General features: G+C 38.5%; 1 protein-coding gene across 6 annotated transcripts in view; it reads left to right on the top strand.

Annotated features, from left to right (window-relative positions):
- The first annotated feature begins 3,180 nt into the window (after positions 1-3,180).
- GULP1 (GULP PTB domain containing engulfment adaptor 1) overlaps positions 3,181-27,929 on the top strand; it is a 370,363-nt gene continuing 345,614 nt past the window's right edge. For all 6 annotated transcript variants that reach the window (XM_043998703.1, XM_043998701.1, XM_043998704.1 and 3 more), the window contains exon 1: positions 3,181-3,328. The gene's annotated coding sequence lies outside the window, so the exon portion shown is untranslated. The remainder of the gene's footprint in view (positions 3,329-27,929) is intronic.

The raw sequence follows: 27,929 nt of genomic DNA, 5'->3' as shown, positions 1-27,929 counted from the left end.
CCAGTGGCCTAACAATGATCCACCCTATTGTCATCATAATGCTGACATTTATAGTAATTTAGGTAGTTCCTCATATTTCCTAAGAATATGATTTAATTTTAGAAGCACAACTAATGATATAATGCTGTACAAGTGTAACTTTTGGAAGGGTATATAAACCCATGGATTGTGTAATTCTGGGTCTTTCAGGCCCAATGCCTGGATGACCGGATTTATTGGGAGGCTAAAACCCTCTCAATAAACCTATTGGCTTTGTTGGGGGACTAACCCTCTCTCAATAAACCTATTTGCTTCAGCCTGGAAACTTTGTTGTTTTTGTTCTTCCGCAGGACTTAAAAATTTCCCTGACAATGATGAACTGAGAAAAGTTACAAAGGATATGCTGTCTCATGCTATCTTATCCCTTTTAACTCTCTTGTCTTCATTTGGCTTCTTTGACAGTAATTTGACTCCTAACTCTTTTACCCAAGTGTATTGTATATGGTTTTTTAACCTCTTATTTTTTCTAGCAGGTTTTTCAAATCTGGGTTCTCACCAAAGATTTTACAAATGGATCAAGTATTTTTCTCCTACATGGAATCTTTAAAAATATATTTTGAATATGAGAACTCAATTAAAAAACCCAATTATGTCAGAACTTCCTTATAATATCCCTTTGGTGTTTTCTTTTGTCCATTCTTTTAATTTCATGGGTGTAGGAACTCTCTGTTAGAAAAATCCTTCTGCCAGGGTAGAGCAGAAACTTGTAATTTTAGTCTGAGCCTTGAGTCTTAGCCTAAAGTCTTGTGGCCAGTATGTTTTAGTGGCAGGACCTAAAAGATGGCCCTAACTCTGGTCAGTTTTCTATCCAGAGCAAAGTTCACTTTACCTTTGAATAAAATATCTTTTAATATTTGAACATAGATGTTTTAATGAAGGGAGGGAAGCTTGTATAATGGAGAGAACATTGGACTAGGAGTTGGGAGATCTAGGTTTTCAAGTCACCAGTCCAATTAACTCTGCTACCCTGGGATTGACATAGCTAATCTTCACTTGTCTCACCTGTAAATGGGGATCAAACTAGATGATTCCCCCAACCCCCCAACCTGAAATTCTGTGACTGCAATTTAATACAACAAACATAATTTCTTACTACTATTTTCCTAAGAATGGCCCTCATTACCACACCCATCAAATTGTGATCCTCTCCTTATAGGTTTTCCCATCTCCAATCTCTACCCTTTCTTCTCTTCATCTCTCCTATCACTATCAGAATATTTTTTCTTAAAGATAGACCTGCCTGATCAGTTAATCACCTGATCAAAACTTTCAGTCTCTATTATCTATGGAATAAGTTTAAATATGCCTGCCACTGAAGACTTTGCCTTATCTTATTGGTCCCCTCCATTTACTCTCTGCTCCATCCTCTGGAGAATTCCTTTTGTGCTCTGTGTTTATTTGGGCTGTTCAAGATGACTGTAACCTGCTGAATTTTCCATTTTTAAAGTGTTAATTGAATGCCAGCCTCCTCTAAGATACCTTTTCAGAGCACCCTAACTCAATAAGGCCGTCCATTCCTCAGTTTACATAGCACTTTGCCTTTTAACTTTCTAATGCATTTAATACATAATAGTCAATATTATAACTATTTATTTAGGTACATTGTCTTTCTTACAAAACCATAAACTCCTCCAGGTCTGGGCCAACAGCTTATCTGCACTTGCATCTTTACCTTTCCAGGTTCCAGCAAGCACTTCTCACACAACAGAAGCTCAATAAAGGCTGGATTTATGTTGAGTAGAAAAGCATACCATTCATTGTCTCAGCTAACCATGCCTAGAGGGAACCTGGCAGCCCCAGACAGTCTCTTGATCCTAATTGCTGGCAAAATGTCCAGGAGGAAATGAATAGCTTTGTAGGGTCAGCTCTACAAAAGCCAAATTCATGAAATATGGGGTAAACATTACACATATCCAGTCTCATTTTAAGTCCATTTCCACTAATCTTTGGTTAAATTTCAAATTGGAACCTTCCAGCCAAAAATTCAGAAAGGGTTCCTCTTTTTACCTTCTTTTTCATTCCATAATAAACCAAGTCTGAACAGCAAATCCCTTCCTCTCCCTCCCAAGCAGAATGAATGGGGGTGTAGGGGAAGAGAGTATCAGTAATAATACTTTGATCCTTTGTCACCCCTTGCCCTCATGCCAGACATTCATGCTAGACGCTACTACCACCTCCCTGAAGAGAGGTGGGCATGCTCGGTCACTTAGGCAAATTTCCTTTGAAAAGGAAAGTTCAGCATCAGGGAGCTGAGAGCTCCTAGCTGGGACAAAAGGAGGCCCCAGGCAGGGGTTTAGAGGCAATACCTTGTCTCCTTTTTTCTGTACATTCAAAACTACACAAAATCAAAAGATGTCACTGTTACCTGACCACAAGCCCTGGAAGAAGTCGTTGGAGGCAGAGCAGCACCACGCAAAGTGCTGTGCGAATATTTTCTCGATGAGGGGGAGAAGCATTTTTTACTAACGTTCTTTTTCTGGTTACCCCCGCCAGTCCCACAATGATATTTTTTAAGAACCTAAAGATCAATAGGAAGATTTTACTCTGCTAACTGGAAGTCATATATTAACGAAGGAGCAAGAGATAAACAATACTCTGCTCCCTTTAGCGTCCGGAAATCCCTATTGTGCCTAGAGTACAGTGGATAAAAGAGCCGCTTTAAAATTAAGGGGTTGGGAGGGTGAGGATTCCGGGAGAGAAAATCCGTGCCACTGACTGGTAGTCTCAAATACTCCCCTCCCCACGCCTGGGTCTCCCAGATCGCCCCCCCCCCCCTCAGCTTTTCCATTTCATCCAATAGACGTAGGCAATTGCAGCAAGCTTTCCAAAACCAGAGACTCTTGAAATGCAGGCTGTTGTTTGGGGATGGGAGTACAGTGAGAGATCAGGATACAAAAGCACATGCGTTCAATTTGTCAATGGCCAAGAAGAAGGTCTTCTTCCTGTCCTGAACCACGAGAGAGTCCACGGGAGACTGGAAGAACTAGTCACTGGCCGAGAGGGGGAGCCCAGCAGTACCAGCTGCTGAAGGGAGCCTGGATCCCGGAGCAGCGGCGAGCGTCAGCGGATTAGGAAAGGGGGGTGGGGAGCGGGGTAGAGTGAGGAGAGAGGGAGGGAGGGAGGGGAAAGCGGCTGGGGGGTCCTGAGTCCGGCTGGGTGCTGACGTAGAGAAACTTTCTCAGCCGCTGATGAGGAAGCCCAGGCTGAACTGGAATCACCGAGCTTTGGAAGAACTATTCTCCCTGGAGCCCTGCGCGTTTGGCGGGACCACCCGACATCACTTTGTAAGGTACGCATCTCTTCTGCTCTTTTCTCCCAGGGACCTCTCGCCTCCAGGCTGCTCCCACCCCCAACCCCCACCAGCTCCTTTGAATCCCCTTTGAAAGTGACAGGAGCTGGAGCCGGCTCATGTGTCCGCCCGGGCATGTGGGCAGCTTCCCAGGGCTGATGCCCTCTGGAAGAAAGGAAGGTGAGGTGCGGTCTCTCGTGTCCGGGGTGGCAGGATGCAAAGGATTGAAAATAGCCACGAAAAAGAAAATGTGGAGTATTTGACGAGACTAAATAAAACCTGTTGACGCCTGTTCTGGTAATGCTTGAGGCCGAAGCGAGGGGGAGCGTGTGTGCGATCCACGCCTAGAAGTGGTCTGTGTGCACGGGTAGTGGCCCCAGGTCCTCTTGGGAGCCTGAAAACTTTGGGTCTTGGGAGCTGGGATTGCAGGGACTAGGGCCAATCTACAGGAGGGCTGGAGGCTTGGTGCTGGCAGTGCTCTGGACCGTAAGAGGATCCGCCGGGGCTTCATCGCAGGGTCATGGAGAAGTGACTTCCAGAGAACTTGCAGATCTTCCTCCCCTTTGTTGATTTAGGGACGAAGAGTTATAGGAGATGGTGCTGCTGATACATTGGAACCAAAGTGCCGGGGAGAGCTGCAACCTATGGGTTGTGGGACTGTGCATAATCCTGATGGTGATCCTAGGGCTTGAGAGAATTTAGAAGTAGCTTGTGAGAGATGCGATGGAAAGAGCCTCACTATAGAGGTTGGGGTTGGCAAGACTCTGGAAGAGTTCCGGGCATCTAGGGCATTCTGATCCTCTAGAGCTCACCCCACTCCACCGCCTTTGCTCCCAGCCCCCTGCACACATATTCATTCTCATTCTCATTCTCATTCTCATTCTCATTCTCATTCTCATTCTCTCTCTCTCTCTCTCTCTCTCTCTCTCTCTCTCTCTCTCTCTCTCTCTCTCTCTCTCTCTCTCTCTCTCTCTCTCTCTCTCTCTCTCCCCCCTCCCTCTCCCCCCTCCCTTCTCTCTCTCTCCTCACACTTAGAGGCACTCACACTTTCTCTGGTTAGGAGGAGCCCAAGTCGAGCCCACTCCACTCTGCAGCTCCGGCGGTGCTGGGCTGCTTGCAGTGCTAGCCTGCTTGTAATACAGAGCTCTTTTGAAGGCTAATTTTCTTGGAATGTGTTTACAATCTTGAATGGAACTGGAGCAGGAAACAAGACGATGCTGCCTGGAGTGAACGTTTTTATGTAGAGTAAGGAAGACGAGGGATGTTGTTTTTGGCTTCTTTGGGAGAAAGCGGTACATTTTTGGGGGTAAATTGATCGGGTAAGTGAGGTACAAAGGCAATTTTGCGAGATCTAGTAAAGGTAAACTGTCACTCTTGGTCTTCAAGCAGGCTGAGCTATGCGTGTTTGTGTGCATTTCAACCAACAATACAATATCTCAGCGTAAAGATTTAGTGACTAAAACCACATAAAATGCATGTAGGAGTCTTAGTGACGATGTGGTGAACCTGCTCAGAAAGTTGTTTATATACATTTTTTCTTTTTCCTTTTACAACGTTACACTTTTGCAGTATAAGAATAAAAGTTTATTGGAGTCTGCGTTCTGCCAAGCATTTAAAAATAGTCTTGCTCACTTGATACTTTTGCAGGTGATTCAAGAATATACTTTACCCTCCCATTTTCTACCTATTTTAGAAACATTGAAACTAGTTTCTTTTTGTGTGTCTGTGGCATTCGAGATATATATTTTTTGCTGATCGCAAATCCACCCCCAAATGGGAGACTTAAAGTCATAGGGGGTGTGGGGGGGAGTAAAATGGGGAAGGGTGAGTAGAGGAGAAGGCTCAGTGAACAAGCTTGTGGAGGAGGTTGGTTGGAGGAGGTTGGTTGTAATTCATTTCCTTCTATCCTTTTTCCCAGCCCCTCCCCCTTAAAAATAAACCCCAGGAATACTCACTCAGCTGTGGTAGAAAACCCATAAACTGAAAGAACAATAATGCTGACTCTTGCCACCACAGCCTATCTTGGAAATGAAATAGGACTGCTTGAATTGCAAACAGCTTTTCCAGGTTTTCATAGGCTGAATAGGAAAGGAAAGAGTCTGCCCAGGCACAAAATATTTGACTTTATGCTTGTAGAAATACAAGCACAGGGCTGGACTTGAAAAGAATTTGGGGACTTGAAAGTGCTAGGAAAACTATTGAAGGGGTCCTTGAAAAGGTTTAATTTGTTGGTTTGGGGTAGGAAAACAAAGGAGGTTTCTTTTAAGGGTTTCCAGGGAGCAGGTTCTATTTTAGAGGTGACTAAAAACTTAATCTTTTTAATTGTTAAACAGAACACAGAGTGTTTTAATCAGTGATTTATGATGAGGAATATCCCTGTTCCAGAAGAAGAAACTTGGACATCCCTAGAATTAATACTGTTGACTATCTACTGGTTACAGAGCAATGTTTTTCTTGATCAGATTTGCTTGACCCTCCATCTGAAGGTGTTCACCCTTAGTCCCTGTGCTTGGTCCATAGTGTTCTTACTGTACTCACTAAATTCAGAGAAGCACCATGTTGGAAAGGATAGAGCCTGCCTTAGGAAAAAAAAGACTTTTGAGCTTCTGCCTCTAGACTGTAGCTGTTTGACAATAATTTGTGTCCCAGATAACTCTTTCAAGACTTTCGAATTGTTAATTTGTAAAAGTGAATGGTATTTCTATCATGAAGGGAAAAAAAATGAACACAAGTCTGAGGACCTGGGCTTTGAGTATGGAAGAATTTCAAATAGTTATGCTCAAACAGCACAGAAAATAGTCAAAAGAAGTAATCACAAATAGGTTGGAAACAACAATTTTGACTAGGTATTTTTAGCTGTCAAATAAAACATTGCACCAGCAATAATATAGGGGTAACATTTATAGAGCAAGGAGACCAGAGTATCTGGGGCAGTAGATCCAAAATAAACTCTCCTCCAATTCTTGACCAATCAGGAACCTAGTAATTTAACCTGGATTACAATAAACTGTACCCAAACTTTTTCTTTTGGGGGGTGGGGGAGGGGAAGGAGTGAAAACATGAGGAAATATTGGGGAGAAAACAGGCAAGCTGCCTCTTTTGGCAGTTACCATTTCTGGTGTGTGTGTGTGGAGGGGTTGGGGGGGTAGAAGATCTTGTTATTTTGGCCTTTCTTATGAGATTGACTTTGTGAATCGCCCTGGGAAAATGGCTTTCCCTTTCTGGGCCTCTATTTTTCCACTTGAAAAATAGCAAAAATGATCATTTACTGCTTTTCAAGGTTATTGTAAGCATTAGTGAGTCAAAACGACCCTGCTTGAATCTTTACCTAAAGTTCCTGGATTTTCCTATTCAGTGATAAATTATATTGATAGATTCTAGCCATGGTTGTACAGTAGTGACTTTTGAAATTGGTAGGTTTGTTTACAAAATATTTTAGACATCATGATTGTAGAAACATTAACTTTAATTTGGGAATATTTGCATGATATATCCTGCAATCAAATCCTTGTTGCATGGAGGCAAGCCAGGGTTCTCAGAGGCAATGCCATCAGTAGTGTAAAGCCTTGGCAGGCCTTAGCAGCCTTAGCTGTGACTAATGAGGGTCATCACCATGGGGTTGGACACAAGGTGATGAAGTTTTTCAGCCATGGAAACTCTTTAAGAATAAGGTGCTTAGGGGTTGTGATCTCTACACACCTCTTAAGTACCCACCTGGATGAAATTACAGCTTCTGGAGGTATTGTAATAATATAACAAACTGCAAGTGCTGAAGGAGACACAAAGTTCAGATAAGACTTTGTTTTTACTTTCAAGGAGTTTGCAGTATAGGAGATTAAAATGCCAACACAGATGGCTATACATTGTTGTTGCATTAGAGAATTTTAAAAAAAGGTTCTGTGGAGTCTGAGGGGAAAGGGCATTTCCCAGTTTAGGAAGAGGGTAAGATAAGGGGAGGCTTTTTGGAAGTTGTGGCTTTTGAATTGAATTAAGTGATAGCTAGGATTTTAACAACAACAAAAAACAAATGTTAAAAAACCTGGTATTTAAGTAGTATTATTTATTAAATCTTGAGCAAATTTGAGTTCCCACTTACATATGGTACTTTTAAGATTTATAAAACACTTTTCTTCCTATACCCATGAAATAGGTAATGAAGTATTAAGCTGAAGCATAGGGAGAGGATTTTAATATTTATACAAGGAAAGCCAGATGTTGAACTCGACTCTCCTGGTTGTAGTACTCTTGCCACTATACAGTTGTCTTTCATTCTCTTCTATTTTCCAGAAGAAAAATGAGCAAATGCATTAATTTCTAGTATAAATTAATGTTATAGCTATATTCTCAAGGCTAATTGCTTAATAAAAGCTATTTTTGATTATGGCTTATAAATCTAGTTTCTTTTTATGAAATACAAAGACTTTTAAACATAGCTGTGAAATGAGTGCATGCTTTCATTTTCTTATGCACATGATCAAGGTAGAAGCTGTTACTTAAACAACTGACTTTGGAAATGGAATTTTAAACAGAAATAATCCATAAACTTGCTGATTATTTTTCCCTGATGTGAGTACTACTCAGTTTAACTTTGTCTGACATTTCTATCAGTGAAGCATACTCCTTTTCTTTCTTTTCTGATTAACTTCACAGTCTGGTTTGCCACTTTGCCAATCCATATTCAGCATAAAACTTTATTGAATTTTAGGGAAAAGAGTCAACATTTCACAAAAGGAGAAAAAAGTATTACTGTGAATATTGTTTCTAAAATAAAGTTTTGTGGTATAAAAGGTTCTCTCTCTAGATATGTCTATCATATTTACCAGGTTTGTTACCCTGTGCAAGTTGCTTATAGTTATGAGGCACAGTTTCCTGATCTACAAAATGAGAATGATGGTACTTATGTTCCTTATATCACAGGGTTGTGAAGAAAATATTTTATATATTTTAAAATGCTAATTAAAGGTTAGTAGTATAGGGCTTCAAGGTTTGTTTTAAAACATTAGGTTGTTTCTCTAGGTAATTATCAAGTTTTGCTATGCAATGTTAATATGTCCATATTGCTACTTTAAAATGCAAGTATGCTGTGTGAAATATTTGTAATTGCATTGGATCTGTCAATTAAGTTAGCACGTGAAGACGTTTTATGCTGAACTTTCAGAAATAAAAGTATAGGGTCAGATAAGGTTAATTGTACTCCTGCCGAATTTTAAATTAAAAATGCCAGTTTTCCCTTTGACTCCATGAAGTAATTATTATGTCATATTTAACACTGAAACTTCATCCCAGTTTAATTCTGATTATATAGCATGAGGTTCAGTATCTTGCATTGTAGTTAATGTTTAGGGACCTGATTATGCTACTACCCTTCATTCTTTTAAACCTTTAAAGAGCAAGTGTAGTTATTTTGTTACAACATTTCAAGAAACTGGAGTATGGATCATGTGCCAGCTTCCTGTCTACTGTCACAACTGGTCCCTAAGCATATTTAGAGGCTAGTGGATTTAATAGCAGTTCCTTAATTTGCTTAGGGACTAGCAAATTTAGCTTGTTCCCATGGTAGCATGAAATATATTCATATTTGAAGAGAAAATGATAATAAACTTTGAATAGGGAATCATTCTCCAAACAGAGGGGATATGAAATTTAACAGTCCTCTGGTTTTGAAATAGTCCTGTAGTTTTGTTTAAAAATAATCATCATTATACTAGAAATGGTCCACTTTAATAGTGTATTTCTTGTTTGATGATCCAGTCTAATTCTTCTAAACTGTATTTTTATTTAATGATAAAAAGTCTTAGCCATAATAATGAAATAGTAATAGTTACTGAAATTTATATAGCACTTTGAAGTCTGTGAAGAACTCAAAAGTCTGGGAGTTGTTCATCCATATCCTGCTGAGCTAGAAGGATTCAGAAGATTGGCATTACTTTTAGTGAGTAAGCAAGTGAGCAGCTGGGAACTGTGTTACCATAGGCTGCATCATAGTGCTCAGCTGCTGCTTTCCAACAGAATATATCTGGCATGAGGAGGGCAACACTTGTTACTTTGCATTTAGAAGATATGAATGTACAGGTGAAGGTTATCTTGGGTGCCTAGAGTTTAAAAATGGCTTCAGAAGAGCCATCCTTACATGCTTACTTAGCATCTCCCATGACAGAATACTTTATACACATGAAACAACTTGCCCTCATATTTCTCCTGATGAAAAGTAATTAACAAATGTTTCCAATTTAATTGCAGGAAATAAGGTCCTGAGAAATTGTTGGTATCCGTATGGTGTGATGATCAATTCTTCTTTCCATTTTCAGTAATTTCTATACGTAGAATGTCTTACGTTCTCATGGTCTTCTGTGTCTTGTTATTCAGTTGTTCTGTTGTGTTCGATTCTTCATGACCCCCTGGACCATAGCACAGCTAATGCTGTCCATGGGATTTTCTTGTCAAAGATGCTGGAGTATTTTGAAATTCCTTCTCCCGTGACATTTGCCCTGGGTCACATAGCCAGTATCTAAGGCCAAATTTGAACTCAGATCTTTCTGACCCAGTACTCTATCCACTGAACCACCTAGCTGCCTGCCTTTGCCTTAACTCTGTTCAGATGCATAAATCCAAACCATGGATTGGGGATTTGAGTGACATTCCTCCTTAAGATTAAAGATAGTCAAAAAACTGCTTTTAAAGCTTACTTTGTGTGTGTAGGGAGAAAGACATTGTAGGTTTTAGATTGAGCAGGGGAAGCTACCCAAAGTTGGGGTTGGTAGGATGGTAGGATGTAAAAAGTGTGTAATTAGTTGAAGAGGGCCATAACCCCTATGATACCAAGAAAAAAAGTGCTATAATGGTAGCAAGAAGTGGGACAGGGATGATCAGAGCAGAGCTCTACAACCTTTTTAGTTATGATCTTGGGGTGGTTCAGAGTTAAGCCTGTCTGCCACGAAATGTTTCAGCATGAATTGATCTCAGTGGCTGCCCTAGTGCAGGAATCACACTTTCCACTTGGCTTCTTTTTTAGAAACAAGAATTTTCCATTCATTCTTTATCAGATTAGCTTTCACCTTTTTCTTTACAACTTTGCCTTCAAAATCTGTTATACTGTGGAAAGGGAAACAACAAGAGCAGCAAAGCTCCAAACTGTTGTCTGGTGGTGGCAGCAAGATAAATTGTAGGCTTTCTCAAATATGTAAGGATAGTTATGTTAGCAAAGACTTTTGAAAGGCTTAATTTCTCATTATGCCCTATAATCTGTTTTACATGTTCTTAGAGGAACAGTTTGTGTTTCTTTATAAATATAGATTCCTGACCATCCTCATACATATTACCTATTTAGAAAGATAATTCAAAACTCTCTAGAGGAAATACCCAGATAACTTGCCAATCAGGAATGTTTTTTAAATTGTAGATATATGGGGCTCCACAATTAATGTAACTACAGTTTTTCAATGTGCTTACCATGTTTTCATTCATATATGTATTATTCCCCGGGGTAATTTTTTTGAGTATAACTGTGATGTGAATATATATTTCAGTTTGTTTAAAATTGTCATGCTACTCTGATATAACTCCTGTTTTTCTTTTAGTCTGTTGTTATGATTTCATTGGGTTAGGAAACTCCCAGTGAGAAAATTCTCTTTTCCAGTACAAATCAGCATCTGCCCTTCTACTTATAGACTTAAAATTTGCTTGAACCATTGAGAAGTTAAAGGATTTCCCAGGGGTTCACAGTGTGGGTGTGCATGTACGCACACATGAACATGTCTGTCGGGAACTTGAAGCCAAGTATTCCTGTCTCTGTGGCTGTCTCTCTAGCTACCTAACTGTGGTATCTCTCAATCATACCTTATATGTAGAAACTAATTGAATACCTTATCATCACTGTTCATATATATTATTATCAGCATTGGGGGAGGAGCTCAACAGTAAATTCTGATGAAAAAAACGTGTTGTAATGCTAGCATGCTAGAAGCTTAGAATTTGATAATAGTGATAAGAGAATCATATAACATACCAAAATATATTCTAGCAAATAATGGAAATTCTGGTTATCTAATTCTAAATTTCTAAGTAAATGAAAAAGATTGAAATTAATTTGTTCTATTAGAAATTATATATTTTGTTCTTGCCATTTTTTGATAATGGTATATGTAGATGTATTTATATCTAAATATATCTATTTTGGAGAATCATATAGAAATTTAGAGATGGAAGGGATCTTAGATGACATCTAGAATTGCTTATTTTAAAAAGAATTCCCACCACAACATACCTAATAAGTGGTTATCCCATTTGGCTCTGTCACTAATTAGCTACATGACCTTGAATAATTCTCTGACTTTTCAGTACCTTGATTTCTTCTCATTTGTAAAGTAAGAAGGTTTAACTAGATAATTCCCATGGTTCTTTTCAGCTTTAAACATGGACAACTCAAAATATTTGAAATACTAATAAAAAAAGCCCCATTATTTTCATGGGGATTTCTTAATGGCTGTAGACTAGACATAGTTTCATCCCATTTTACTTCAATGCTTACAATGAATGGGAATCCATTACCTGTCAAGGTCACCCATTCCACTTTTGGATAGTTAAAAGGTTTTTTTTTTTTAATGTCAAATTAAAAAAACTAAATCAAGCCTACTTTTGTATCTTTGCAATTTATACTCATTGCTCCTTGTTCTGCCTTGTGGGGCCAGAGTGATTTAGTACTTCTTCCTAATGACAGTCATTCTAATTCTAGAAGATGGTTACCATTTTTCCTTAAGTCTTATAATTTTTTTTCTATTTGTTTTTTGTGGGGGCAATGAGGGTTAAGTGACTTACCCGGGGTCACACAGCTAGTAAGTGTCAAGTGTCTGAGGCCAGATTTGAACTCGAGTCCTCCTGAATCCAGGACCAGGGCTTTATCCACTGCTCCACCTAGCTGCCCCTAAGTCTTATCATTTTTTAGGCTACCCATGTTCACTTTTCTTTCAGCTGATTCTTGTATGTCTTGACTTTGAGACCTTTCACCATCCTGGTTATGCTTCTTTGGATGCTCAGAACTGAACACAGTGCTCCCCATATGGTTTGACCAGGACAGAATACATCAGAACTATCAGCTTCCTCTTTCTAAAAGCTGTGTTGCTCTTCATGCAGCCTGAGAGCCCAATTAGCATTTTTGGCTGCCATACCACACTCCTGACTCATAGTGAGCTTGCAGTTCACCATTTAGTACTCTAGATTCTAAAGGACTTGGTCACTTTCCTGTTTGAGATAATGAATTTTGCATCTTAAAAAGATCTCCAAATATATAAGGCACAGACAACTTTTAGTTGTTTGTATTGTGACAGAACTTATTTTGAACTCCTCTAAAGTAGAGCAATTTTAATTGTCTTTTTTGGAAAGCCTGATGTTTCTGTGTATAAAACATAAGTTTCCTTGGAAAGAGAGAAATACTGTGTAGGACCACTCTACTAGATGTTTTGTCCCATAACTCCAGAAGATGAGTATATGTAAGACACCTGGGTTCTAGTATTGGCTTTTTTTCACTAATTAGCTGTGTCACAAGCTACCAAGCTTTGTTTTGTTTTGTTTTTTTCTCAACTCTTAAAAAATGAGTGGTTTGGATTACGTCATTCCAGTGAATCCTTAGAACTCTGAAAATGGATCATTTTAAGTATTGTAATAGATAAGAACAATTATTTTCATGAGCATTGCTTAATGCCTGTATATTAGATAGTTTTAGCCCAATCTCTGTCCCCCCTGTCTGTCATCATCAAATAGAAATGTGGATAATCTTAAATAACAGATAATAATTAGAAAAATTATTTATATTATGCTTAAGAATGTTATCAGTATGTTTTTTATCCTGAGAATTTTTTTCAAATGATATGATGAAGCCATACTGTGGAGGGTTCAGCTTAGGAGATATTGGGAATTTAACACACCTCTATTACTCCCACTTTCTGCGTCTCATCTTTCCCCTAAAACAGCCTACTGTCTGATATAAAGAGAGGGCATGGTATTCCAGACTGATATAAAGCCAAACTAGAAATGTCTTGTTGCAAATGTTCCCTGAAGCAGGGAGGCTGATTTGTCTTTTTAAGAGTTTTCCTTTAGACTGCATGCGAAGTGAAGAAAACTGAGAAGGCAACAAAACAGGTCATAATCAATGCCAGATAACTGTAAAGTAGTACAGGAAAGGGAGAAGAGGAATTGAAGTCACAAGGCCTGAATATGACCTAGGCTGAATCTCAGACTTTCCATAAGACACCTGTCTGATCTTAGAACTTAAATACTCTCTCTAGAGAGAATTTCTTGATCTGTTAAATGGAATGATTTGAATAAATGATCTCTCAAATCCCTTTCAAAACTAAAAGATGATCCTGTATCTTAATGACTAATAAGATAGAAGCAAGATAAGCTGTAGTACAATACTACACTCAGGATAATTTAAAGTAAATAAGTATATTGAGTCAAGTAAAGATCGGATTCCTGTTTGAAAGGACCTTAATCTTCGAGAAAAAGCCATCTGGACAGTAGTTTTGTAAACTAAGGTATATGGTTTTCACTTTGTTTTTATTTCATTTTTTCACATGATTTCTTTTGCATTCATGTTGTAGCATTTGTGGTGACAGATGAAAGTATGTAGGGATGAAAGGGAGCAGGATTGCAGAGTTAGAGTATAATAGCAGTGGGAAATGGAACTGAAGAACTGGGTCAAAAGACTGTCATTGTCAGTAAGATGATATGGTGGCCCAGTTTAACTCCTATCCTTTTTCCCTATTCCTGGCTTAGTGACTCCTGAATAAGCAGAAATCAGCACTTTGGAGGTCACATGGGGATATGATATAGATGTACAAGACTTTTTTCTGGTTTCCCTTTCTAGAGGGATGTTTAATAGGGCATTCTTTTTTTTTTGGTGGGGCAATGAGGGTTAAGTGACTTGCCCAGGGTCACACAGCTAGTAAGTGTCAAGTGTTTAAGGCTGGATATGAACTCAGGTCCTCCTGAATCCAGGGCCGGTGCTTTATCCACTGTGCCACCTAGCTGCCCCCTAATAGGGCATTCTTGAAGATGATTCCCATCAGTGGTTGATGAGATTAACCTAATGAGGTTAATAACACAAAGAAATGGAAGCTTCCTATGGTGAAAAGAGTCTCCATCTTCAGGCATATGCTACAAGCTTCCTAAATGATATAATCATAAGTTATTAGACCTGGAAGATACCATATACATCATCTAGACTGTGTGGATGCCTTTGCCCTGTACTTTACAATCATCCTTTCCCATTTGTAGGACTGGTACATGGCTCCTTGAGATTAGCTTTGGTCTTTGGTCCCATATCTCTAAGGATAGTAGATATGACTACAGCAATCTATATGAAGTCAGAGATAGCATTAATAAATATGTAGTTTCCAATAGAAAGTGTCAAGAGGGATTGAATGTTTATAAAGGACTATTGACTTTGAAAACTTATGATGAGCAAAGAGATTTATTCCCAACACCACAGGATAAAGGAGGAAATGATCCACATCATTCACCTTGTCTCTCCTTCTTCAAAAAAAGGACTTTGGCAAAAAAATATATATTTAACTTTTTTCCTTTATTTTAGTTTAAAAAACATTTAAAAGCATTTATTAAGTACTTTTAGGCAGTATTTGGCATTTGGGGTAGCTAATAAACTGGTGGGTACTGGCAATTACTTTTTTTAACTTGTTAAAAAAATAGTACATTAAGAACAGTTGGTATAAAATATCTCCCCTAAAAATCCCATCTACACAAGTTTTTGGCAGAAAATATTGAGGTCAAAACATCTTTTGCTTTTGTTTTTGGCTTTAGTTATGTGTTATTTAGCTAACTTTACTTGTCATGATTGGTTTTGATTTCACCTGGGACCTTTTATATTTCTTTTCACTCCATCCTTCCCTGTGGACCAAGACTACCCTTTAATTCATTAAGGTCAAAGCCAGGATATTTTTTTAAATTGTTAAAAATCAAGCAGATGAGGGGGCAGCTAGGTGGTGTAGTGGATAAAGTGCCGGCCCTGGATTCAGGAGGACCTGAGTTCAAATCTGGCCTCAGACACTTGACACTTACTAGCTGCGTGACCCTGGGCAAGTCACTTAACCCTCATTCCACCCCACTCCACCCCCAAAATCAAGCAGACAGTTGAACTAATGTTATGAACTGACTTGATATTAAAGTCTGATTGGTTGTGTGGTTTTTTTGTTTGTTTTTGCTGAGTAGGTTAAAGTAATTAAACTTTGGGTTGATTTAGGGCTTGGACTCAAATAACAGGAAACTTTTGAAACAGTGATATTGTAGAGGCTATGAAAGAATGGTTGGTATAATCTTAACATAGCTCAGATAACAAAAGAGTTTGAGAATAAACTCAGGAGGATCACATAGTCTAAGACTATCAGGAAATTTATCTTAAAAGGGATGAGGCACAGCTTAGAAACAAAATCCTGTTGCCATTCGGACCATTGCTTCTGCTAGGGATATAAATGGGAGTTATCTAAAGAAGAATGCAGATTTAAAAAATTTTTTTTTTTTTTTGGTGAGGCAATTGGGGTTAAGTGATTTGCCCAAGGTCACACAGCTAGTAAGTGTTAAGTGTCTGAGGTCAGATTTGAATTCAGGTCCGCCTGACTCCAGGGCTGGCGTTCTATCCACTGTGCCACCTAGCTGCCCCAAGAATGCAGATTTTTAAAAGGATATATACATAAACTGAAGGGCAGATGCTTGAAGAGTAACATATAAGTGTGGGAAGTTACTAAAAGATTAGTATTGGGAAGGAAAGTCAAGTAAAACTAAGGTTTGTGATAATCAAGCAAGAACTATTGTTAGGGACCTACTTTGTTCAGGCACTGATAAATGCTAAAGTCAATGAAAAATAATTTTTAGCTATTTCAGGAGCAAAAGGAAGATCAAAGAAATGGTAAGAGCCATATCTATTCTGGATGAGAAAATGCTACACAGTGCAAAGAAGACAAAAGGACCTAGTTTCTATTTTCCTTTGCTTTCTTTACCAAAGGAAGTCATTGAGTACATGTATAAACACAAATGAAGGTGGTATGGGCTGGTCATGTGGAAGGAATGAGAAATAAGAAGTTAAGAGTCCAAGTTTTTCCATTAGTATGATATCAATGTCAGGGATGAATCACAAAGGAGGGGTAGCTATGGATGGACTTTAATCAATATCACTGAAGGAGACATCTAAAATGATGAGATTATGGCTCTACTTCAGTATTTTCTCTAACAAAAACAATGGTTTTCGGGTAGCTAGGTGGAACAGTGGATAAAGCAATGGCCCTGGATTGAGGAAGACCTGAGTTCAAATCTGGCTTCAGATACTAGCTGTGTGACCCTTGGCAAAATTACTTAACCTTCATTGCCCCACAAACAAACAAAAAACACTCAATGATTCGTAGGTGGGGAAGTATAGAATAAAAAAGTTATCAATAGAAAATTGATACCTCAAATAAGTGAGGAGGTGGTAAGAGAGAACTTAATTTGAATTTATTTAGGGCAGCTACTTGGCCCAGATGAACTATATCCCAGTATCCTAAAAGCAACTATATAGGTGTGATTACTGAATATCTCTTAGTGATTTTTGAGATGGTGAAAAAGAAAGGTTCTTTAGGATGGGGGAATGTTCTGACTTCCAAGAAAATTAAAGGGTGGGGGGAAGGGAAGCCACTTACTTCATACCTTTGTCTAGTAAATGACATTAATTGATAGTGAAATTCTAGAATATGTTATTATTATTATTTTGAATTTATAAATGTTTATTTTAAAGTATCTTTACAAATTATATGATTTATCCTGATGGATAGGTCTATTTTTTTAAAGAGGCAATTGGGGTTGTGAATTCCACAGGGTCACACAGCTAGTAAGTGTTTAAGGCCAGTTTTCCCCTCCCCAAGACAGCAAGCAATCCGATATAAGCCCTATATGCACAATCATACCAAACACATCTCTGCACTGGTCATGCTGTGAAAGAAGAATTAGAACAAAAGGGAAAAACCCCAGAAAAGAAAACCAAAAAAGTAGAAACAGCATGGTTCAATCCTTATCCAGATTCTGCAGTTCTTCCCTCTGGATTTGGAGAGCACCCTCCATCATGAGTCTCCTGGAATTATCCCAGACCATTGTATTACTGAGAAGAGTCAAGTCCATCACAGTTGATCATCACACAATGTTGTTTATACTGCGTACAGTGTTCTCCTGGCTCTGCTCATCTCACAAAGCATCAGTTCATGTAAGTCCTTCCAGGTTTCTCTGAGGTCTGCCTACTCATCCTTTCCTATAGCACAATAGTATTCCATCACATAGAATATATTCTTAAAGGAATAGTTTGTGAGCAGAGGAAGAGTCAGCATGGGGAATCAGAATATTTCAAAATTGGAAAAGGCATCTAACCCAATGTTTACCTGAGCAGAAATCTTCCCTAAATGTCCCTGGCAAAAGGTCTTCTAGCCTCTGGTTGAAACTTGCAGAACTTGAGAAAGTCACTGCCTCTTGAAGCAGCTCCATTCCCCTTTTACACAGCTCTAATTATTAGGTTTAGTTTTTTCCATACATAAAGTCCAACTTTTTTTCTTTCAATTTACACCTTGTTCTTCTCTGAGGAACGGCAGAAAAAGTCTAATTTTTGAAATGACAGCTTTCCAAAGATGTGAAGATAGCGCCATTATTTCCCCATTTAGGTGTCATGTCTTCTATAGGTGAAACATTCCTTTTTATTCAACTGATCCATACATTGCATGGTTTTCTGTCCTTTAACCATCCTGGGCATCCTTCTTTGGATACTTTGCAGCTTTTCAATGTCTTTCCTAAAATATGGCACTTAAAGCAATGCATTTTCTTCTATTTGCCCACCTCCCTCAACCTGGACTCCGGCTAGTAATGCAACATAAGACTACATTAGCTTTTTCTGGATGTTCTATTTCACAGTTAACTCCTTTTGAGTTTGTAACCCACTGTAACCCACAGATATTTTTCGTACAAACTGTTACTGCCCATACTCCTCTGTGTAGTTCTCGTGTAGTTGATTTTTGACCATAGTGTAGGGTGTTTCAGTGTACTGTACTCATTTAGAAGAATTCATAGGAAACTGTTTTCCAGCTCATTGTTAAATAAAGGTTAAGGGACTGAGTGTTTTCATTAGGAGGTTAAAGGGGAAATGTGGATTAAATTATTTTTAAGAATTATGCAATGTTTTCAATGATCTAGATCTACTTTTAAGTTGAAATTTTTAAGAAAAACTTTTTGATAGGAATATTCTTTCAGTGATGTTATAAGACTGTGAAAAACAGAATTCTATAAGACTCTGATGGTAAAAACTTTAAGTTACTAAGGGTAATGGGAGCTATGGTGTGCCTCTGTGTAACTTCTACCCATTGCTCCTTTATCTTTCCTCCAATCATAAGAAGTCTGATGTCTCTTCCACAAGATAGCCTTCAGAGTAGTTCAAGACAGTCATCATATACCCCTTCAGTATTCTCTTTGCCAAATTAAACATCATCAATTTTTAAAAACAAATCATAGTGTCATAGATTAAGTGCTGTAAGGGGCTTCAGAAGTCATCTTCTCAACTCTTCCTTTTTATAGGGGAAACTAAAGTCTAGAGAAATAATAGAACTTGTATCAGCTCATGTGGGTAATAAGTGGTGATGTGGTAGAGCTAATTTTTAAACGTTTACCACCACACCACAACTTGTGTATGTATATACATACAACTGACATATTTTTAAAGATTAATTTGCATTATTAATGTTTTTCCCATTACTTTCTCATGTTTAGACAACAAAAGAGAGCCTTATTTATTTCTGAGATATCAGTGCTCACACTGAAAATTTTAACAATCAGCTCTTATGAACCAGTATAGATTGCTTCAACATACCCCTGGTAGTAAGTGACAGAAGTAGGACTTGAATCTGTGTCCTCTAACTTGAATCTAGTTCTCTCTCTACTCTTCTTACTCTGTTTTTTCAACAAACCAACTTCCTAAACTGAGGTGCCCAGCATTGAACACTGGTCTGCAGGTGGGATCTAGTCAGGGCAGAATACACCGGGGCTATTGCTTTTATATTCTTGGAAACTAAACCTGTCTTAGTCTGACCTGAAATTGCATTAACTTTTTTTCCCCCTGCTTTATCACATTGATTCATTGAGCTCACAATCCAGTGAGAACCTGAGATCTTTTTCAGGCAACCTGTGATTTATCTGTCTCTTCATCTTGGACTTGTTAAGTGGATTTTTGATTGCAAGGGGTTTATCCCTTTTTTATATCGCATCATAAAATTCTGTCCAACATTCTGGCCTGTTGAGGTCTTTCAAGATTATTCTGATACTATCATCTACTAGCTTTCCTAGCTTTGTGTCATTTGAGAATTTGATAAATATACAATTTATGCATTTGTCCAAGTCATGGATAAAAATGATAATGAATAGGACCAAACACAGATCTCTGGGACACCACACTACAGCTCTCCTGAGCTTCCACTGAATGTTTCAGTGACCAGTGTTTATATCTGACCACTCAGTCAGTTCTGAATTCATCTAATTGTAAAATACTCTAAAGCCTAAATCTCTTCCATTCTTTATCAAAATTTTTGTTAAAATTTTGGTAAATTATCTCTATAGCATCTATTCATAAAAGCATGGATGTTTCTGCACCATCAGAGGGAGTATTCCCATGAATGAGCTTGAAGTGTTGAAGAAGTATATTTCTTTTGGAGGTTATTTCTCAGCTCTCTTCTGTTAGTTCAGACAATTAAGAATTGAACAATATGAACAATTAAGAATCTGTCTATATTTTAATTTCTTCTCTTTGGCGTGCTGCAGTATAAAATAATTATACTTTTGTTCACTTTGATCATAAAACACTCAAATTCTGGGACTGGATCTCCTATTTCTTTTGTGTTTCTTCCAAAGACTCTAGAAATTTTTAGTGACTGAAAAAAAAAGTCCATTGCTATAGAATTCAGAGCCTGAAAAACCCTTTAAATATCAACTTTGCTTAAGGATTCTGTTTTTCTCATTACAGCCTTTTTTTTGGGGGGGGGAATTTCATTAAAATTGTTTTCCCTTAATTAAATTTAGCCTAGGAACAAATATATGATATTGCAAATTTCTAGCGCCATTAGAAATAAAAGGGAAATGCTTTGGGCTTGACTTAATTCTAGCAAACAACATTAAGCACAGATTAAATTCAGATTTACCATTGTGAACATTCCTTTCTTAACCTGGGAAACACTACCATTCTGTTTTCAATGGTGACTCTTATTTTTATGTGAAAATACACTGAATAGGATTTTCCAAAAAAAGAAAAGCAAAGAAAAAAACAATTTTTGGGAAAGGTTGCAGATTCTCCCCCCAAAAAAACCCAACCAGGCAACCCCCCCCAAAAAAAAAGCAACCCAAACACCTGAGTAATTCTCAGTGGATTTTGAAACAGATAAAAATGGTCTCTTAGCTCTTCTCCATACACAGACTTCTTTCTCTCTTCCCTCTGTTTCTGTTCAGGCTGTTGCCCATGTCTAGTGTGTAATCTTGCTTTACCTCTACTTCCTGGAGTCCATGGTTTCTTTCCTTCATGGATTAGATCAAGCACTTTCTATGTGATCCTCCCAGTTGTTAATGCCCTCTCCCTCATGAACTTATTTCACTTTGCATATACTTGTCTGTTTACATGTGTCATTCCAAGCAGCAGACCTTTCAGAGTTGGAGCAGAGAGTACACAGACAAAAATCAAATAGTTTCTGCTTGTCGTCTAGGATTTTGTAGTCAACTGTAAGAGAGAAGATATAAGATGTGCACAGATAAATAAATATAAGTATATAGAAAGTAACTTCAGGAGGGAGAGAGTGCTGACAATAAATGTTTAAGTGAATATATGCAACTCAGCATGTATCTAGATAAATATTTTGGCTTTTAAACTATTTGGTGAAATCACATTTGATAATATTAAGGTTTTATTTCTTTGTTGTTAAGGTTTATATGTATATTTTACTAATTGAATTATTCCTCATAATTTTACAAGATTCAATTAAAACATTTTGTACAAAATTAACATAGTTATTGATGTGATTCAAAACTCTTTGAGACACATGCCATCAATGAATCAATTAACACATGAATATTTACGTTAAGAAACCAAGATAATGCTGGGACCCAATGTTTCCTCTCCAGTAAATAAAATAGAGGCAGTTTTACTCATATTGTTAGGAAGATTATTTTTTTAAAAGCCTTTTTTAGGATATCTAAAATACTTATCTCAGCAATTAAAAAAATAATTTATATTGGACAGAGATGGACCTAAGGCCATATATCTAGAGCTGGAAGAGACCTCATGCCAACTAGTCTAACCCTTTTATTTTATAGATTTACAACTGAGGTCCAGGGAGGTCATGGAGATAGTTAATACTCCCTCATAGCTAAGTAACATTTTACACCCAGACAAATTGTTTTATTAGTGGAATGCAGTGAAGGGATCATTGGGCCTAAAGTCAGACGAAACCTGGGTTTGAATCCTTTTTCTGACTCTTAACAAAATATAAATGTTTAAGGTATGGAAATCATTGAGGGATTATAATTACAGGGCACTCAAACTTTTGTGCCTTTACGTTGCTTAATTTTAAAATTCCTTTTAAGTGTTTCTAGAATAGAATGCTTTCTTTTTCAGCTGCTACGTTTTATTACATTATGTTCATTAATGTGACATTGTTCCATTTCTGAAACTTGGTGATAACCCTTTCTTGTATCTATGGGATTTTCATGAATGCCCTTATGGAAGATGAGGCATAGTTTAGGTTCCAACTCCATATTCTGTCTTCTGTTCAATGTTATTATCATTGGGTATACTCCCAAGAACATGGTAGGCCCCCTGGATAATGTCATGGAGACTGTTTAAAAAACATCCTAATTTAGAGGTTATCTTTGGGAGCAGTTTAGACTGGCTGTCTTGCATGTCAGCTAGAATGTTTTGAGTGTAAAAAAATAAAGACTTTCAATTACTCAGGCATGAATATTGCAATTGACAATAACTATGTATTTGAGGCTATTTTATATCCACTAGCCAACTTCTGACTTTATCAGTCTTCTTAATTCTCAAGTTTTTAATCACTAAAATCTGAGTCCCTCTTGTTTCATACTGGGAAAATTAAAATCTCCTTTATATACTTTATGCATAGTTTTTCTTTTGTGTTATGGACTGTGGGTTTAGGGAAATCAGTTAATTTATAGATTCGTAATTTGGCACCTTTTTAAAATAAGATCTTCTTTTTATTAAAATGTATCCATTACAGATTCCAAAGGTTCGGTGCCCTTATATGCCAAAATAGCCCAGTTTATGATATCCATATAAGTAATAACTTTTCTAGGAGTGAAACAGAATTATTTTATGCTATGTAAATTTGGGGTGGATATAAATTTAGTTTTTCTTAGAAAAACTAAGATAATAGCAATAAGGTAACCCCATTGTGTATCATTTTCACTGGCTTATATAGCACTTTTGATTTAGTTTGATCATTGGTCTTGAGGCAGGAAGAACTGAGAGGAGGGGTATCCTGTAGATCTAATCTCATGAGTTCCCGCTGGCAATTACTATGAAAGATTAATGTAGAGTGCTGAAAAGAGTCAAATAATATAAAATGAGGGAATTGATAAAATCCTAAGAGCCAAAGAAAATAAGTATTCAAAGAAACATAAATCACTTGGCAGAGGCTTTTCTCTGAAGGATGATACCAGAAATTTTTTTTGCAAGGAAGACTAGTAGTCTAAGCCTTGAGGCAGTAAATATATTATAAACTTGGTTTCATAATTGAGAGTTAACTGCCCTCCTGTTCTACCATGGAACCTGAACAATCACATGGATACAAGAAATCACATAGATTTAAGCACATTGATTCAATTATGAAACCCATGTGTATGCTTTTCCCTTTAAGCAAAGAGTCCACATTGATGATCTAGAAAATCAAGACATACAGTAAAGGACCATGAGTGACTAGCTACTCAGGGTATGGAGAAAGACCTGATAGTGCCCTTCCTGCCATCTGCAGTAATATTTTTGAAAACACAAGGGACTTGGACCTGAAGTATGGAATGTTTTTTGATTTATGATTTTTTAAAAAATAATATTGTTCGTACAGCAAGCCAAAGGGCAAGTGACTTGATTAAATACCATTGCATATAAATAACATTCAAAGCAGAAAAGGATCTAAACAAGTCCAACTTTTTCAACTAGAACAAAAAAAATTACATTAAATTCCTACCATAAGATCTCAGAGGGGAGTGTAGAATATTAGTAGTTTAAATAATGTGAAACCTAGGTGCAGCTAGGTGGCACAGTGGATAAAGCACTGGCCCTGGATTCAGGAGAACCTGAGTTCAAATGTGGCCTCAGACACTTGACACTTACTAGGTGTGTGACCCTGGACAAATCACTTAATCCTCATTGCCCTGCCCCCCCCCCTCCAAAAAAAACCAAAAGTGTGTTTCAATGAAGTCAGCTGCATGGATGAGGAATGTCCATTAGGAGAAAAGACTAAAATAATTAACTCTAGCTCTGTTCTGTAATATCCAATTGCCCTACTGACTATTAACTAGGATGAACCATTGACAACTCAACCCAGGTTCTTAACTGAACTTGTCCTTTTTCTTAATCTTGCCCCTTCCTCTCAATTTTCTAGATTCTGTTGCTGTCACTACTAGTATTCCTTCCACTCATTAAGGCTCATGATATTGGGGTCATGTTTGCCTCTTTCCCTTATTTTGTTCTCCAGATCTTAGCAGCCAAATCCATTTTGATAATATTTCTAGATTATCTTTCTTTCTTTTTTAGATTATATTTCACATCCATTCCCTTTTTTGACTCTTAATGTCATTTTACTGGTCTCTATATTTGCTATCTCTCTCTTCCCCGTCAAGCATCATGTAAGCTGCTAAAGTAATTTTCCTAATACACACCCGATCACTGTCATTCACCTCCTCAAACAACGTCAGTGGCTCTCAATTGCCTAGAAGGTGAAATGTAAAATAGTTTTGACATCAAGATCATCTACAGTGTAGCTCTAACTTGTCTTTCTGGCCATGTTTTACCTTGCCTTCTTTCAACTATGCTATATTTCAGTCAAACTGGAGTTCTAACCATACCCTGATCATGACCTCTTTTATGTCAATACATACATCCTCCCTCTCCTGTCTGGAAGAGACTACCTCCACTTTTTTTAGAGGCATCAATTGTTGCAAAACTTTCCTTAATCCTTCAATTAAATTTTGGTCTTCTTAAGTGTTCTTTTTTATAATGAACTTAACATCCAGGGTCAGCAAACATGAACATTTCAGCATACAAAGAATAAAAAGATGGGGCAGCTAGGTGTCACAGTGGATAGAGCACCGGCCCTGGAGTCAGGAGGACCTGAATTCAAATCCAGCTTTGGACACTTGACACTTGCTAACTGTGTGACCCTAGGCAAGTCACTTAACCCCAATTGCCTCACCAAAAAAAAAAAGACTATACATAAAACTTCTAATCTCTTCTCTAATATCTCTACTTCTGATGAAATCTGAAAGACCTTTAAGGGCCAATTCAAGTGTCCTCTCTCCCACAAACAAAGGCCTATCTATTTTAATATTAGTTGTCTTCTAATGAAGACATATAGCTGTAAGTAATATAATAATAAGGTTTGGACATAACTGAAGTTGAGGATCATTCAAAAGGTAATGCAGAGGTGTAAAAGCAGGCATGAGTGGTACATAATACATTATATGGGAGAAGTGATATAAAGTAAAGTCTTCAGAATGAAATATCAGGGACAGTTAGGTGGTAAAATGAATAGAGTTCTGGACCTGAAGTCAGAATGACCTGATTTCAAATGTGGCTTCAGGCACTGTGTGACCTTGGGCAAGTAGCTTAACCTTGATTTGCCTCAGTTTCTTTTTTTTTTTTTAGAATAAGATGGCAGTTTATTTAGGGGCAAGGGAAGGGAAGGGGGTAGGGAAGGGAAGGGAAGAGAAAGGAAGGGAAGGGAAACCAAGAGAAATCCTTGGACTTCTCTTGGGGAGAAAGGCACAAAGCATGTGGCTCTGAGGTACCAATCTCCTTGAGCAGGTGGCTGACAGGTACTTTTATAGGGGATTGATAGGAGTGACCATCTGCTTGTGGAAAGTTCCTTTAGTGAGGGAGGACCATCCTCCACTGGTGGTGGCTAGAGGAATTGGGTGAGGGGTGGCTGCCAATCTCTCAAGCCATCTCTTCAGAAAACAAAGGCCGCAGCCACAACCAAAGTTATCTCCCCAGGGGTAAGGGAGATCAGAATGAAGGGTGGAGGTCCCGAAGCTATATGGTTCCACTTATCTCTCCAGGCTATCTGTCCTCTGGTTTACTTTCTCAAGGAGAAGATTCCTTGATGTGCCCCAGAGAACTTCTGGGGTGCTCTGTGCCATCAACATTCCCCACTTCTCTCTATATAAGGAAAGGGGACAAAGATTCTTCTGAAACTGCTTCATGCTGAGCAGGGGTTGAAGAAATCAAGGTGCAAGGGAGGGGGAGGGGAGAAGTGGAGAAGGCCTGGTCTGCAGTGTGAGTAGCTGTGAGGTCCAGAGGGTCCAGAGGCGACATGTAGACACAGTGCCATGAATTCTTGAGCCTAGATGGAACAGACTTAAACAAAAAAAATCAAAAGAAATCAGGGCAAAAACAAAAAGGGACTTTATCAGATCAGGAGTAAAGTGTGACCGCTTTTTTCCCAGTGGAAGCTGGAAATGCTGAATGCCAGACAGGGCATGGCCTGCTTTACAGGAGTTAAGTAATCAGATCAAAGCCTAGTTCTGGGGAATGGGTGTAGGTGACTGCAGATTAGGTAAAGCATATGGGAGTGGCTGCTGAATGGAAAGAAATAGGAGAATAGAGTATGTATTGGGGCTCCCCCAGACTGTAACAGGGGTTGTAGAGACCGCTGTTGGGTAGGGCAAATAGAGGAATACTGAAATCCACTCCCAGTGTGGCCAGGGCTCAGCTATGGAGGGCACAGGGGATTGGTTCTCAGATCAGCAAATTATGGTATATGAATGGAATGGGATATTACTGTACGATATTATCAAAGAGGACAAAGAGGAATCTCAGTCACAGAGCGCTGGCAAGGGGTAGACACACAAGCACAAAAGTTCTTACCCAGAAACGCGGAGTCTGAGGGTCCGACCGTGGTTCGAACATCTAAGCTGAGCTTTTGGCAAGGGAGGGAGACCCAAGCTGCCCGTCTGCTGTCACGTGCAAAAGCTGACCACCTCTCCCTCTCTGTGACTCAACTGGGAGGTTGAGTCAGGTGGGAGAGGGAGAAAAGAAACTAAGAAGGGAGGATCCTACCTCCAGGTTTTGTGTGCCAAGTGTGGTACACACGTCTGACTGAGTTTTTGGCCAGGGAGGGAGACCCAGGCTGCCCTCTGCTGTCGTGTGGAAGCTGACCCTCTCTCTACCTCTCTGTGACTCGAATGGGAGATTGAGTCAGGTGGGAGAGGGAGAAAGGAAACCCAGAAGGGAGGTTCTCACCCCCAGGTTTTGTGTGCTAAGAGGAAAGAGGGAATTTCCTTTCGCCCTGTATGGGCCACCAAAATGTTATGGGGGAAATGGGGTATAGGTTTGGGGTAGGGGTTGGGGTTCTTAGGAATTCCTTTTTAAAGAATTACACCCTCTTGCACACAAAAGCAGTTAGAATAAGATGGTAGTTTATTTAGGGGCAAGGGAAGGGAAGGGGTGGGGGGAAGGAAGGGAAGGGAAGGGAAACCAAGAGAAATCCTTGGACTTCTCTTGGGGAGAAAGGCACAAACCATGTGGCTCTGAGGTACTAATTTCTGCCTCAGTATCTTTATCTATAAACTGAGGATAGTAATAGTACCTACTTTCCACGGTTGTTGTGAGGATCAAATAAGATAGTATTTGTAAAGCATTTAACACAATGCCTGGCACATAGTAAGTGCTATATAAAAGTTAGGGATGGTGATAATGGTGACGGTGATGGTATTAGCCACACCTCTGTAGTATGCTCAGGAATATGTGGGTTGTGTGATGTGTCAATGGAAGAAGTACCTATATTAGTGAAATCACAAAAAATACTTTATTGGTATATTCCCAGGATTCAATGCACATAATAGGGTTTTTTTTTCTTTTTAGTGAGGCAATTGGGGTTAAGTGACTTGCCCAGGGTCACACAGCTAGTAAGTGTTAAGTGTCTGAGGCCGGATTTGCACTCAGGTACTCCTGACTCCAGGACCGGTGCTCCATCCACTGCGCCATCTAGCTGCCCCATAGGTTTTTAATAAATGTCTGAATTTTGTTGTTAAAATAGTTGCATATAGCTAGAACTGGTATTTCTTCTTACCATTTGGAACTTTGAGAGCAAGCAATAATACATACCTTTTATTGCCCCACCTAGCAATTCTTGGTTTATAGCCAGTGCTTTATATTAGTCCTTTTGAAAATTGGTTAATTACTCTTTTCTATTTCTTTTGAATTTGAAATTGTTCTATCCTACCTTGATGGGCCTTATAACATTTTTCAGCTCTATTTTTTTGGGTCATGGAATGGGATACAGAATTATGAAACATCATTTTGAGGCTTATT

This window comes from Dromiciops gliroides, chromosome 3 (genome assembly GCF_019393635.1).
Source record: "Dromiciops gliroides isolate mDroGli1 chromosome 3, mDroGli1.pri, whole genome shotgun sequence".
Taxonomy (NCBI): domain Eukaryota; kingdom Metazoa; phylum Chordata; class Mammalia; order Microbiotheria; family Microbiotheriidae; genus Dromiciops; species Dromiciops gliroides.
This window is presented reverse-complemented; position numbering and strand designations above follow the sequence as displayed.